A 15,321-nucleotide genomic window follows, 5' to 3' on the forward strand; every position below is an offset into this window, starting at 1 on the left:
CCTGAACTTGTCCTGTGTCTGACGTGAGTGAGGGTCACCCCAAGTCAGTGTGTCAGCACTATCCTGGTGACCCGACCTCAAGTGATCCTGTGGAAGAAGAACTGTACTGGTCAGTGGGGGTCACTGGCCTTGTAGGCCCCTCTCCTAGAACTGGGATCGGCCCTGGAAAGTCTCATAAGTCTGGATTATGCGGCTTCTCAGGGCATCTAGTGGTCCGAGATGTAGAGTAGGTGGTTGGAGAGTGTCCTGGAACAGGAGAAAGAGGGATATAAGTCCAGCTCCAAGCGGGAGGCTCCACCTGTATGAAGCTGCTGGCCATAGCCAGTACAGGCACTTGAGGAGAACTCAGAAAGATCTGAAGAAACCCCCTTAAAATGCAGGCTGTCCCGGCGCTGTACCCTGGAGGTACCCAGACTTCTTGCTTGTGTTTAAGGGCAATGCTGATAAGATGTGAGAATTTCAGGAGTGGCTATCCTTGATTGATAAGGCTTTACAGTATTTTGAAGATACTGCCATCAAACTATCACAGTGTCCTCAAATTTGTATCAATTCCAAAGGATTCTGAACCAACAGAGGCTAGGTGGTAGCATTTAACCAATAGAGGAAAAGGCATACATAATCACCAAAATGGGGAGCAATTTGGAATCACAGCTGTTGACCCACAAGGATCTGTTGTGCAGTGAATAGACCATGTGTTCCCAGAGGATACTCTAAGGGAAGCCCGCTAGGGGGTCACTTTGCTTGTACAACTAGAAAAAATTGAGAGCTGGTGAAAAGTCTAACAGCTATTGTAGTGGAAAATCATGGCCGTTCACTTAGATTCCATAGGTAAAGAAATCCTTAGAACCAGAGTTTGTATGTGAAAGAGATGCTATGGTCCTTTAAGAAAGAAATATGCAGTTTCACCTTAAGAGTACATGATAAATATTTTGGGACCTGTGGCCAGGCCTACTTCTTTCCTTACAAAAATGGTATAGAAATATAGATGGTGCTAGTGGTAAAGAACTCACCTAGAATCCCAGGGATGGGGGAACCTGGTGGGCTGCTGTCTATGGGGTCACACAGAGTCGGACATGACTGAAGCGACTTAGCAGCAGCAGCAGCAGCAGCAATGAAGAAGACATAAGAGGAGCGGGTTCTATCCCTGGTTCGGGAAGATCCCGTGGAGGAAAGCATGGCAACCCACTTCAGTATTCTTGCCTGGAGAATCCCATGGACAGAGGAGCCTGGTGGGCTACAGTCCATAGGGTGGCAAAGAGTTGGACATGGCTGGAGCAACTTAGCACACTCACACACAAATAGTATAGAGCAAGTATGCAAATGGTAGCTGTTGGGTCAAGGTCCATGCTTCTTAGAAAGTGTTTAAGTACTTCAATTTATTACAGTTTACTTCCTTTTTTTGGTAGTAAAAGTTTAAAGTCATTTGATATTGTTCGAAAGATAAAATAAGAACAAGGACCTACTGTATAGCACAGGGAACTCTGCTCAATATTCTGTAATAACCTAAATGGGAAAAGAATTTGAAAAAGCATACTTGTGTATGTATAACTGAATCATTTTGGTATATAGCTGAAACTAACACAACATTGTGAATCACTATACCCCAGGATAAAATAAAAATTAAAAAAGTAAGGTGATTTATGATTTCATATAATCAAGAAAAAATACATAGCACGATTTTTCTATTCTAAGTATTACATTTGTTTCCTAAATTTGAATGTCTTTTTCTTCTTAAGGTTTTCTCTTAACAGGTGCTATAGATGAATTGTCTGTATCCCTGCCTAAGTTCATACATTGAAATCCTAACCCCAGTGTGGTGGTACTAGGAGGCGGGGCATTGAGGAGGTGATTTGGTCATGAGGGCAGAGTCCTCATGAATGGGATTAGTGCCCTTATAAAAAGGCCTGAGAGAGCTTCCTTGTCCCTTCTACCTTATGAAGTTACAATGAGAAGATAGTCTTCAATGAAGAAATGGACTCTCATTAGTCATTGAGTATGTTAGTGCCTTGATCTTGGACTTCCCAGCCTCCAAAACTATAAGAAATAAATTTCTGTTGTTCACAAGCCATCCAGGCTACAATGTTTTGTTATAGTAGCCTGAATGGATTAAGGCAGAAACTGGTGCTGAGAAGTTGAGGTGTTGCTGTAACAAATACCTAAAAATGTGGAAGAGGCTTTGAACCTGGATAATGGATAGAGGTTGGAAGAGTTTTGAGGTACATAATAGGAAAAGCCTCTATTGCAGTGAACAGACTATAGAGCGCAATTTTAGCGAGAGCCCAGAAATAGAAGAGGAAGGCTGTAGCCAGTCTTAGAGAATACCTAAGTAATCTTAACAGGTTTTTTTTGGTAGGCATATGGACAGTGAAGACCACTGCAATGAGGTCCAGGTGGAAATGTGCTAAGGTGCTAAGTCACTTCAGTCATGTCTGACTCCTTGCAACCCCATAGACTGTAACGCACCAGGCTCCTCTGTCCATGGGATTCTCCAGGCAAGAATACTGGAGTGGGTTGCCATTCCTTTCGCCAAGGTGGAAATGAGGGGTGCCTTATTGGACAGTAGAGGAAAGGCCATCCTTGTTATAAAACAGCCAAGAACCCGGCTGGATTATGTTTGGGTTCTCATAGTTTTTAGAAGGTGGAACTTGTGAGCAATGAAATTGGTTATTTGCGTGAGGAAATTTCTAGGCCCAGTGTTGAAGGTGTGTCTTGGCTTCTCTTGACTGCTTACAGTAAAGTGAGAGAAGAGAGAAAAGACCTAAAGATGTAATTGTTAATCAGAAAGGAAACAGACATTAAACACTTGGGAAATTCTCAGTCTGTTCATAATGAAAGGAATGAAAAAGACTGGGAGAGAACTCAAAGAAGTGTGCAAAAACCCATCTGAGACAATGGGTTTATATCAACTACACTTGATGTAATTACTTTAAATAATTGCCAATTAGAATCTCTTATTTTTCCACTGTTTTTCTCAGCAAATGCATCACAGACTTGAGAATGCAACAGTACATTTCCTCACCCACTAACATATGTAGCCAGCTGATTTTAGACAAACATTCAGAAGTAATTCAGTGGCAATGTTAGTCTTTCAACAAGCGATGCTGGAATAGTGGATATCTATGCAAAGAAAGCACTTTGCTCCAAACCTGATACATATAAAAAAATCAGCTCAAAATAGTTTATATTCCTGAATATACAAGCTAAAACTATACAACTGCTAGAAGAAAACATAACAGAAAATCCTTGTGACATTGTATTTGGTAAAGATTTCTTAGTATTAATAACTATCCAAAGCACAATCTGTAACAGAACAGTTGATAAATTAGACTTCATCCATCAAGAACTGCTTTAAAAAAATACTTTTAGAGACTTCCTTGGTGGTCCACTGGCTAAGATGCTGCACTCCCAATTCAGGTTCTATCCCTGGTGAGGGAACTAGATTCTACATGCAGCAATGAAGAGTTCATAAGCCGTAATGAAAAGATCTTTCATACTGCAATGAAGATGGAAGATCTCACATGCTGCAGCCAAGACCCAGTGCAGTCAAATACATAAATATTCTAAAATGTTAAAAAATTTTAAAATATTTATATCAGAATGGAAAAATAAGACCCAAACTGCAAAAATATTTGCAACTCTCATATCTTGTAAAGGATTTCTATCCTAAATATTCAAAGTTTTAAATGGGAAAACAGTCCAACAAAAATAAAAGATTTTAACTGACATTTTATCAAAGAAGATATATGGATGATAAATAACTACACAAAAAGGTGTTCAGTGTCATTAGTCTTAAAGGAAATGCAAAGTAAAACCACAATAAGATACTCTTACACAACTACTGGAATGTCTAAAATTAAAAAGACTGATAATACCAAATGGTGATGAGGTTGTGCAGCAACTGGAATTTTCATATGCTTCTGGTGAAAATATAGAGTAAACGCTGTTTGACAGTTTCTTAAAACATCTGGTAGGTATGTATCAACTGTTTGATTCCTATGCATTTAACCAGAAGAAATTAAAGTATATTCTCTACAAAGACTTGTAAATGAATGTTGATAGCAGCTTTATATGTAATAATAGCCCCAAACCAGAAAAGATCTAAATGTTCATCAGTAGATGAATGGATAAACAAATTGTTATGTGGGGTTACAATACAATGTTACTCAATAATACAAAGGGACAAATTATCAATGCATGCAGCAACATGGATGCATATAAAATATTTAAGCTGAGTAAAAGCCACCAAAGAAAAAGTTTACTTCCTTTATGATTCCATTTATATAAAATTCTAGAAAACTCAGACTAATCTATAGCATGACCAAGATGGCCTTAATGTTTCCTCTCAGTATGATGAAACTTTTAGACAGATTTCTTCCTCACAATAGGCTCCTGACCTTCCTTTTTCTGGAGAAGATAGTGAAGGACAGGGAAGCCTGGTGTGCTGCAGTCAATGGGGTTGCAGAGAGCTGGACACAACTGAGTAACTGAACAACATACTGTAGAAAACTTGTAATTAAAAAACATTTTTTCCCCCCTTTCGGATATAAATCTTCTCCCAGCCTCTCATCAGTTTTACAACCCAGGACTAACTATCTCTCAAAGACCTGGGTGCCACCTCTTTGAAATACAATCATCAAGAAAGACAGGGCTGAGGGGTATCTTTGAATCTTGTTTATTGCTTGCTTTACTGTACAAAAGCTTTTAAGTTTAGTTAGGTCCCATTTGTTTATTTTTGTATTTATTTAAGAGGTGAGTCCAAGAGGATCTTGTGATTTATGTCAAAGAATGTACTGCCTATGTTTTCGTCTAAGAGCTTTATAGTTTCTGGCCTTACACTTAAATCTTTAATCCATTTTATTTTTGTGTATGGAGTTAGGAAGTATTCTAGCTTCATTCTTTTACATATAGCTGTCTCGTTTTCCCAGCACCACTTATTGAAGAGGTTGTCTTTTCTCCATTGTATATTTTGGCCTCGTTTGTCAAATAAGATGCCCATAGATGCATCGGTTTGATAATTGCAAATGGAACAACTGACAAAGGATTAGGCTTCAAAATGTATAAGCAGTGCATATAGCTCAATATTAGAAAAACAAACAGCCCAATCAAAAAATGGGCAGAAAATGTAAACAGACATTTCTCCAAAGAATACATACAGATGGCCAAGAGGCACATGAAAAGATGTTCAACATCATTAGTTATTAGAGAAATACAAATTAAAACTACAATGAAGTATCAAAAAATCTACAGATAATAAATGCTGTAAATAATGTGGAGAAAAGGGAACCCACCTGTACTGTTGTGGGAATATAATCTGATAACAGCCATTATGGGAAACAGTATGGAGATTCCTTAAAAAACTGGGAATAAAACTACCATATGACCCAGCAATCCCACTACTGGGCATATACCCTGAGAAAACCACAATTCTAAAAGACACATGTACCCCAATGTTTACTGTAGCAGTATTTACGATAGCTAGTACATGGAAGCTATTTACAACAGCCATTTACAGATGAATGGATAAAGAAGATGTAGAATATACACACAAAGAAATATTACTCAGCCATAAAAAGGAACAAATTTGAGTCAGTGGTAGTGAGGTCAATGAAGCTAGAGCTTGTCATACAGAGTGAAGTAAGTTAGAAAGAGAAAAACAAATATTGTATATTAACACATATATATGGAATCTAGAGAAATGGTATTGATGTACCTATTTGCAGGGAAGGAATGGAGACTCAGATGTAGAGAATGGACTTGTGGACCCAGTGGAGGAAGAAGAGGGTGGGATGAATGGAAAAGTAACATTGACACATACACACTATCATGGAAAGGGGTGGGACTGCGGGAATGGAGGGAGGCTTAAGAGGGAGGAGATATATATATTTATGCTGATTCACATTGTTATGTGGTAGAAACCAACACAACATTGTAAAGCAATCCTCCTCCAGTTAAAAAAAAAAAAAAGACAGGGCTTTATCTCCCAGTCCTTATAGGAGGGTAGAAGCCTGGATTGGGTAAGCACCACTTAAACACAGACAGACTAATCATATTAACCAGCCTCCCCTGATCTTCCTTTAGTATTTTTTCTACAACTCACACCAATGCTTAAAAAACTATCCTGCCTTTTTCAGTGGGGTTGTGTTTAATCTGTCTTCACTACTGAAATAATTTTTACCTCTACTGCAATACTCTTGAATAAAGCCTTCCTAGCTTGTTTAACTCAGTCTGATGCAATTTCATTTGACAAGTGACAGAAAGCAAATAGTGACCACTTGGGGACTGGGGAAGGCATGGAAGAGAGGGATTACCAAGGGGCATGAGAAAACATGGGAGTGATGAATATGTTTTGCATGTGTGTGTGGGCATTGATGACTTCATAAGGGTATTCTTATGTCAAAAATTATTACACTGTATATTTATTTATATTAATTATATTCAAAAAAGTCTATCAAAAGGCTATTGCATGTATCATCTAACCCAATTATTTTACTTTTAAGAGTCCATTTTATTAAAACAATTGCATATGAATAAAAAGATGTATGAATAAGGTTTTGCATCATAGCAGAGTTGTCTTTAAACAGTCTTTAAAAGGACTGAAAAGAATCTTGATTATCAATAAGAGAATTAGTAAACAAATTATGGCACATCTGTAATAGTATGAGTGGAAGGATACTCGAGTAAACTGAAGATTAGTGTATGTATATTACTATGTGTGATTCCATTTATGTACAGAAGTATGTAAGCACATATGAAAAAATTAATACTAAAGCTCTTAATAGTGATTGAATCTGCAGAGGTAATTGGAATTGTGAAAGGGTATGTGAGGGAGATTAAGAAGGAAATGGCAAACCACTCCAGTATCCTTGCCTGGAAAATCCCATGGAGCGGGGAGCCTGGTGGGCTGCAGTCCATGAGGTCACAAAGAGTTGGGCAGGACTGAGTGACTAACAGACAGATGTGAGGGAGAGGACTTAAACTTTTTACTTTACCTTCTGTATTTTATATCAGTAGCTTGCTTATCTTTGAGATCTCTATTCTCTGCTTGTCCCTTCATATCCTAATATTGGCTACCATGCTGGAGTGCACATTAACAACTAAAAGCTTGGTTCTTAATTATTTTCCAGTTTTCAAAATAGTGGATTTGTTTCCTAGTATTCTCCAAAGATGAACAATGAAGGATTTTGGTAATATTATGTAGGTGTTTAAACATATTACATGGATTTTAATTAATTGCCTTTATTATCTTACTAATGCTCATATTGTTCTGTCATTGGCCGCTGTAAACCTATTCAAGTTGGCTTCTGAGTTCTTATGTATATAGTATAATGTGATAGTTCCCTTGATTTGTGGCATGATAAAATGCTTCAAGTACATGTTTTACATTTCCTGTCCCAGATATGGAATCAGCCTTTTATTTTTTTTTTAAAAAGCCACAGATCCTGTTAATAATAAATTGATGTGAGAGTTGGCTATTGCCATTGGATTGACATTTTTTTTCTAGATCTTTTCAGTGGACAGAACTTGATATGTTCTAAAGGTATGAAGTCCATTTAGGATTTGGTATCTTGCTAACACCTTGTTAGATATCGTGAGTACTTCAAAAATATCTTCAATAAGTTTACAGTTTAATAGGAGTTTACTGATTCTGCCTAAGAATTTAAAAATGTTGAATAACATGCTTTGTATTAATCCCAAATTATCCTTTTTTTAAAATAGATGAATATAGCTTTTGAGTTCTCTTTATCAGTGCTGGGTTCAGATAGTTATATAACGATTTAGTTAGAAAAATAATTAATGAGGGGAAAATGACAGGTTGGATTTTTGTTATCAATAATCTAGATAAATTGTAACAAATGTTTTCTGTCTAGAATTCTATTATTTTCTTCTATGTATGTATCTGCTTAGGAGATTGAATTATCCAAGTGGAGAATTTTTAAATTATTAATTCTGCTTACCTTTCATTTGAATTATTCTCTATTTGTAATCTCTTCTTTCCAGCAGTTCTAAGCTTTTCACTCCCAGTTACTGAATTAAGGACTTAGAATTTATGAAATCTAAATTCCATTTAGATTTAAACTTACATTTAAACTAAAAAAAACAAACAAAAATAGGCTTCTTCCTCAATTTGCTTAAAAATCAATCAGCTCACAAAATGTAAAACCTGCCTTTTACAAACCTGAATTAAGCCTGGGTCTTTTCAGGATATGGCTTTCAAATAAAGCAAAGTTTCACAAAACATGACAGTTTGTTTCCCTGGGTATTTGCATACAAACTTATTTAAACAAACCCAAATCCACAAAAAACATTTACTACTTAGGCTAGTCCTTCCAAAACTGAATCAGGGGAAATCTTAAAAATCAATTCAAATTAGCTTATTTTGTTAAATTTCACCTGTTTGCAGGTTTCTGATGGCTTTCATCCCTGCCTTTAACCCAGTCCAGCTTTATTTGAAAGCCAAATGCACTACCTTTAGAACTGACCTGAGCTTGTTCCAAATGGATCTCATTCAAATTGCAGCCCAGGTCCAAAATGTATCTCTAGAAATCTCTCTCTCTCTCTTTTTTTTTTTCCTCTTGGGAGACAAGAATCTAATTGAATCTTGAGGAGTAGAACTGATTTCAGAAATTTTAGATTTAATAGCCCGTTTTTGAATTTTTGGAGTTTCCCTTTTATCTCATTCGGTAGAGAATCTGCCTGCAATGCAGGAGACTGGGGTTCACTTCCTGGGTCAGGAAGATCCCCTGGAAAAGGAGATGGCAACCCATTCCAGTATTCTTGCCTGGAGAATCTCATGGACAGAGAAGCCTTTTTAACAGCTATTTCCATTCTTAGTTTAAAAATCTGTTTTGCTGACACAAGACAACACAGAACACAGTAGTGGATAAGCCATGACAGAAGTCTTCTCATGTCTAAGTCTGTCTCTTTCTCTTCCCCAGGCGGGGGAGCTTAATCAACCCTTTAGCTATATCCTCTGACATTCATGATCCGTACCTCGTTTCCACACTCTTTGCATATAATTGGAAGCAGTTATTTTTTTCTCTTAGTTTTTCAGTTTACCAGTTTTTTTCAGCTATACCTCTTAAAAATTCACTTCTTCCATGAAGCTTTCTAATCAAAATCTCTAAAAAGCCAAAAGGAAAAGCATAACCTCACAAATATAAGTTTCCTTCAACCATGTGAATCAACCCAGATCGTGGTAGTAGTTGCTGTCTGAGCAATAAGGTTGTAAGGTTCACATTATCACATAGTATACACAAATTCAACCCTTAACACAAAGTAGCAGATTTCCTGTCTTTGAAATGATGAGAATAATTATTTCATTTATTTACCTCCCAGGAATTTATTATTTGGAATACAACCAGCTGAATTCAGACAATGCACTAATAACTGCTTTTCAAAACATTCTGCTTATTTTAAAAGCAACTTGTTGAATTTTGTCTATTAATATATGACTTATGTTAACATTTTCTTGCTCAAGATTATGTGTGTCAACACCTCTTATAGCTTCTGGGAATTCATTTCAGTAGTGAGCATAACAACCAGTGGTAACATACGGTATTACAGAATTTCTTTAAATTCCTTTCAAGCAACCTCTTTTCAACCACGATGTTTTGTTTCAGAGCCCATGCATGAACAGTTTTTATATTTTCCAAAGTAAAAGTTGTTTTCTCCAGGTCTTTCCACTAGGAAGTCATGATTTCCCTGTGAATGAATGGAACTTAAAGCCCAATTGTTCAATTCAAAATTCAAAAGCCACAGAATTTGGCCTAAAGTAAACAAAGCATATTTATTCTCTTGTTCCTAATTGCTTGAAATTTTATCCAGGTTTTCTGAAAGTTGATTGCATCTTACCAACATTTTCTATGAACCACACATGGATTTGGAGTTTATAGAAAAACCCAAACCTTTAGAATCCAAACCCCGCATCAAGAAAGTTTCATTTGGTTTCAAGTTTCAGTACAAAAATCTAATATAACTGTATTAAAAAAGCACTAAGCAATACTAGATGAAGTGATCTGTTTCCAGCAAAATGCCATGCTTACATATCATTGCATACTGGTACTAATTTGTGTCTTTAAGTCTTGAATGAAGTCCTCTTTATGTTTTGAAGTAAATGCAACTATGCACATTTTATTTGTAGATAAAATTCAAATATTGACTTTTCATCTTGAAATTACACAAAACAGAGTACTAAAGAACAGCATTATATGGATTTGGATCTATTCTAAACCATAGTTAAATGATTAGATCTAGAAAGACAAGTGATACGGATGCTCATTTTTGTTGTTTAGTTGCTTAGTCATGTCTGAAGTCAGCCAGGCTCCTCTGTCTATGGGATTTTTCAGGCAAGAATACTAGAATGAGTTGCTATTTCCTTCTCTGAGGGATCTTCCTGATCCAGGGATCAAACATGTTTTCTGCATTGCAGGCGGATTCTTTACCACTGAGCCACCTGGGAAACCCATGGGTGCTAACTAGCTAAATATTAATCTATCAACTTTCAAAAGATCTAGAATCACAGAAGTAAAAGGCATTGTTTGGTTTTTACCATGGTACTTCTTCTGCAGGTAGGTTGTGAAAGTGAAGTCTCTCAGTTGTGTCTGACTCTTTGCGACCCCATGGACTGCAGCCTCCCAAGCTCCTCCATCAATGGGATTTTCCAGGCAAGAGTACTGGAGTGGGTTGCCATTTCCTTCTCCAGGGGATCTTCCCAACTCAGAGATTGAACCTGGGTCTCCCGCATTGCAGGCAAATGATTTACCCTCTAAGCCAGGTAGGTTAGATATTACCAAATACAAGTGACATATGCCACAAAGAGACTTGGCCTTCACAAATCTTCCTTGATCCTTCCCACATCCTTTCTCCTCTCACTGGAACAGACACAGATGTTAAAAGCTCAGAGAATGGCAGAGTCAAAAGACAGGAGGAGATAAGCAGGCTGGAGGAAATTTGCTGCTGATCAGGACACCCACACTGAACTTATTAGCAAGAAAAATCTACAGGTTTAAGACATGAACATTTGGGTGTTTCTTTATTGCAGAGGCTTCCCTGGTGGCTTAAAGGGTAAAGCATCTGCCCACAATGCGGGAGACCCGGGTTCAATCCCTGAGTTGGGAAGATCCCCTGGAGAAGGAAATGGCAACCCACTCCAGTACTCTTGCTTGGAAAATCACATGGATGGAGGAGCCTGGGAGGCTGCAGTCCATGGGGTCGCAAAGAGTTGGACACGACTGAGACACTTCACTTTCCTTCTTTCTTTTCACTTTTGTTGCAGATGTTAGCCTTATTTTTACGAATACAGAAGGTATTTTGACACTCAGTCTTTATGTGAGTTATTTTTAGCATACTAAAAATATTAAGGCATTAAACAGAACTTTAAATTTTTAGGGAGAAAGTGTGATATAATCAGCAGTGTCTTAGAATTGCATCATCTACTGTAGTATTTTTAACCATGAGAATTATAGTGCCTAGACCATCTTTAGATATCCTAGTTCATCTTTAGATATCCTAGTTGGAGCTGTATAATTTAAACAACTTAAGTAATGGCTGCTTTCTAGTAAAGAGCCTGACAACAACACGAAAGAAAAACTACAACTTACTGTCTTAGACAAAAAGTGAGAGAAAACCTATTTTTTTTACCCCTACTCTCCACTTTCTCCACTACTTGCTTTAAAAACTTGCCTTGTTGTTTCCCTCTCTTTTGCTGTGTGAACTGAGTAAGTTTGGGATAAGGGGTAATGGCCATAAGGGATGAATAAAAGGCCTCAGGAAATTGTAGATGAAAAACTTTGGCCCCCAGTTTTTGTTTAATGCATACAAACTATGTGAAATATTCTGGATTAAAATGTCCTGAACAGCCTAGAAATATGGTTCGGACTATTTTAGGTCTTTTTATTAGTACCAAAGAAAGAAAAAAATATGGGGCTGAAATAAAAAATAAATTTCCATGTATTTTGACTGTTCAAGTATCTATTGATCTAGGAAATAACAAAACGTATTTTGATTTAAAAAGTAAACTCCTGTCAACAAAAAATAGATCATTAAATATTGCCATCACCAATCATTTAAAAATTATTATAACATTCTCAATTAACACAAGTGCAATTAAATGGGGGCTAAAGTCATTCAACAAGATGCAAGTGTGAAATAACTCTTTAGCTACTGAGAGATGTACCTGAAGAAAGTAGAATCATCAAGTGGTGATCACACTATTGGATATTTTTTGAAGTCTATTTTTCTCCTCCTTGCATTCCCCCTTCTCCCTCACTCTTCTATGACTGTGCTTTTTCCATAGCACATTCTGATATAATCCTCATGTGAATGTTCGCCTTGAATGATGTGAGTTAATCAACTAGTCTAGATAGAATCTTATCTTTGTTCTTGCAGTATGTCTTCTTACAGGTCCTCTTTTCCTCAGCCTCATTGTTCAGGTTAACTGCACACTTTGATTTTTCCAGGCAGAGTTAATCATTCCTTCTTCTGTTTCTATAGTGTTTGATTCTTTTCTTAAAAAAAAACAAATTATATATTTACTTGGCTGCACCAGGTCTTAGTTGTGGCATGTAGGATCTAGTTCCCTGACCAGGGCTCGAACCCAGGCCCCCTGCATTGGGAGTGAGGAATCTTAACCATTGGACCACTAGGGAAGTCCCTAAACCATTTGATTCTTACCTCTATTATCCACACACTCCCACATATGCATTGATGTTGACTGGAGGATTGGTTACAAATGAGGTGATGACTCAGAGAGAACACTAAGAGGTTGGTAGAATTGAGCTGAGCTGGGGACCAGAACTGATACTGCTGACGAAGAGCCAGAAGACAAAAGAGCCCAATTTCATCTGGAAATAGGGATTCAAAGAATGTGCAAACCTGGAGGAGCTGTCATGGTAACAGGGTCAGGTCAGGAAGTAAAATCATGAAACCCAAAATGGAACAATCCCTGAAGTTCTATCAGTTGCAGAGAAAATGCATGCATGGGGCCCAGAGAAAACGCATGCATGGGGTCCAGATATTGCTTAATTAGGCTTTGCTTCTTGGTTCATCCCTGTTGGGGGTTCTTTGATCACACGTCTTTTCTGCTAGCCTGTGAAATTCTACTGCATCTTCAGTTCACAGTGCTTATTTTACAGGTGATACACCTAGAGGTTGATCAAAGCTTTTAAGCACGTTAGTGAGCATGGACATGGCTTCAGTGATACTTTAGTTAGAATGTGGTGCAACTTTGTGACTTCCAATCTTACTTAAGTACAGGGATCCAATTTTGCCTTATAAGTACTGTATCTAAGGGGGGACAGAAGATGAGATGATTGGATGGCATCACTGACACAATGGACATAAGTCTGAGCAAACTCCAGGAGATGGTGAAGGACAGGGAAGCCTGGCTTGCTGCAGTCCATGGGGTTGCAAAAAGTCAGACAAGACTGAGCAACTGAACAACAATGTTTATGTAAAGGCACCAGTATGTGTCAGTGAAGCATCCAAAGTCAGAGGTAGATTAAATGCAGAGAAGACAGGAATCTTAATTTTATGTCCTCCCTTCTTTCACAGAGCAATGACTGAAATGGGTGAGGAGAAAAAAATAATCTCTTTTGTACACAAGAGTTTCACTGTGCAGCAAGTCCTAAGACCATGTTGTTGAAAGTGTGGATGACACAGTCACATAATCCTGTTTTCCAATGAATGATACTGGTACATTGCCTTTGGTAATTTTCTGATGCCATATTGCACGTGGGCATAAGACTCCAATACTTTGACCACTGCAGTGGGTTTAACTGCATCTTCAGTCAAGCCTAACTAAAGCAAATTTTTTTTTTTTTTTACCATGCCTGTACTTGTATCTCTAGTCATTCAGTCTTAGGCTTATTTAAAGTTTGTTTAAAAAACTATATATGCACACATGAACACAGCATCTATATATGTACCACATTGTTTTAAGTTTTATAGTGATAGAGAAATAGCTTAAAAGAACTAAAAGACTTAGTTCAGTAAGGCAGCATTTTCAAGCCAGTGGTAACAACCTAGTACTGAATAGTGAAATTTATTAATTCACTAGAATGTGATTGGCATTGAAAAAGAAAGGAAACAGTATAGAATAAAACAGAAGAATAAACAGAAAGCCTCCTAGGTCATAAGGAGAAATGTATTTTTTCCACATATGCATGCCTGTGTGCACTGCGTCATAATGTAAGATTCTTCAGTGTATATCATAATCAAAAGAGTTTAGGAATCACTGCTTAAGGTGTTCTGCTATAGAAACCCTAGAATTTACAATACATGACAATATTTTGGGTACTAAAGACTCTCTATCCAGGTATTTATTGTTGAAATTCCTAAGAAGATCTTTTAAAATATCAAATTGAAACAAAATCCATGCAATTATTGGTTTTCACAATTTCAATGTAAAATTCTCTCACAGAATTAAAAAAAGACTTCTCATTTTTGTGCTAAAAGCAAAAATAATTTTTCCTCAAAAATACAAATGAGTTCTGCAATGAAATGTCTTGAAATTAATCTTTAAAACTTTTAATAGAAATCAATCTGCCATAAAATTGTCTATCAAAACATATCTGAAAGGATACACTGTCTTTTCCTTATTCTTTTTTTTTTTTTTTTGATTGAGCTTGGTTTAAGTAAAGAAAGTTTTGGTCAGAATGTATAGGATTCTTCAAAAGCTCATGGAAAAAAGAGTTAATAAAATATGTAGAAATTTATATGAATAGAGAAACCTCTATAATATAGTGATAGACATTTTCATTACAAATATTAATACATATATGACCATACTAGCAAAGAATGTGTTAAAATATAAGACATTTTATTCCTTGAAATCGTGGGAGAGAGTCATTTACTGAGTATCTATTGTTTATCAGAAACATTTGAATATTTTAAATTTGGTTGCATGTAGATATTTTTTAATGATACATATGCATGCTTAGTCACTCAGTCTTATCCATCTCTTGAGACCCCATGGATTTTCTGCCAGGCTCCTCTGTTCATGGAACTTTCTTTGCAAAAATACTGGAGTGGGTTGTCATTTCTTCCTCTAAGGGATCGTCCCAACTCAGGGATCAAACCTGTGTCTTCCATGTCTCCTGTATTGCAGGCAGATTCTTTACTGCCAAGCCATGCAGGAAGCCCAATGATACATATGGTTTAGCTTAATAGTTTCAGTTTTATTAGTGTTTGATTCTTCATCTATTTTTGTGATAGTATGGAATACATTTTATTGCTTCATTTGAATAAAATTTAAAGGAAGATATACCAGAAGGAAACATTACAAATAGATTTAAAAGTTTAATTCTTAATTTTTTCCCATCC

This window comes from Capricornis sumatraensis, chromosome 11 (genome assembly GCF_032405125.1).
Source record: "Capricornis sumatraensis isolate serow.1 chromosome 11, serow.2, whole genome shotgun sequence".
NCBI lineage: Eukaryota > Metazoa > Chordata > Mammalia > Artiodactyla > Bovidae > Capricornis > Capricornis sumatraensis.